This window comes from Lupinus angustifolius, chromosome LG19, assembly GCF_001865875.1.
Source record: "Lupinus angustifolius cultivar Tanjil chromosome LG19, LupAngTanjil_v1.0, whole genome shotgun sequence".
NCBI classification, from domain to species: Eukaryota; Viridiplantae; Streptophyta; class Magnoliopsida; order Fabales; family Fabaceae; genus Lupinus; species Lupinus angustifolius.
This window is the reverse complement of record NC_032027.1, coordinates 5,297,135-5,298,245: the sequence shown is the minus strand read 5'-3', so window position 1 is coordinate 5,298,245 and position 1,111 is coordinate 5,297,135. Positions and strand designations below refer to the sequence as shown.

The 1,111-nt window shown below is 42.8% G+C and overlaps 1 protein-coding gene across 1 annotated transcript in view; it reads right to left on the bottom strand.

The window, feature by feature from the left end:
- The window catches only part of LOC109333935, a 3,929-nt gene that overhangs the window by 1,497 nt on the left and 1,321 nt on the right, over positions 1 to 1,111 (bottom strand). The window lies entirely within an intron of this gene.

The window sequence follows — 1,111 nt, the reverse complement described above, 5'->3', positions numbered from 1 at the left end:
ACCAAGCCTCTTACGATCGGTCGATCGTTGTTCCGTGATATCATGTATCCTTACTAGGGTACCCCCTAGTTCACGACCTCAAGTCGGATACTTGCCCAACAAGGCATAAACACAAACAATGCTTTCATACTTTTGTGGAGTCATGCTTCTCATCTAAGCCATGATCTTATTCCACAACCTTTATATCACAACACAACCTACCCGGGTTCATCACATTATTCACCACATCATTTCATTTCAATCTTTCCACACTTTCCCTCGCCGAAGCAGGGACTAGTCGTCCAAGCGACATTTCATCTTTAAATCTCCAATAAACTGAAGTTTTCCTCGCCCAGGCGAAGGTACTATCGCCGAAGCGAGGCCTCTTCTCGCTCAAGCGAGACATCTCTCGCCCAAGCGAGAGAGTTCTAGAGGCTCATTAAAATCCTGGGCATTCTCGCCCAAGCGAGGCCCATACTCGCCCAAGCGAGATTCTGTCGCCCAGGCGAGAGAGTTCCAGAACCAAAACTTCCCCTCGCCCAGTCCCTCGCCCAAGCGAGAGTTTCTCGCCCAAGCGACAGAGACTTGGACAGAATACCAACTTTGCCCTTTTCGACAACCGAAATACATTTAAACATGGTTTTTCAAACACCTGTACGCAGAAAAGTTCCCAACAACATTCATGTACAATATTCAACACATTTCATCAACAATCATATATATTCAAAAGCATTCAAACATACAAAATCTTGGGTTTCTTAAAACCCAAGTTAACTCCAAAACCTTTGAGATGGTTTAGGAGATCCGGGTGTCATATTCGGACACCACTACGTCACGATGTGTTCTCTCTCACCTTAATGAAGTGTGATTTAACTCCTCAACTAAGGTTGGTTTGGTTTCAAGGTTCGAACACCGAAATTTTCGTAACTACCACAATAAAAATCCGTTAGTTTCCGATATTTCTAAAATCGTTACTAAAATACTTAAAATCATTTCTCTTTTTCCTCATCGTGATCATACACCCTTTTCATCCATCCGGTCCAATATCACATGTTCTTGACCATCCTTTTTCATCGAAAGTTCGTTCACGATTTCCATTCCCTTTAAAGGTACGGTTTTTAGTAAAACTACT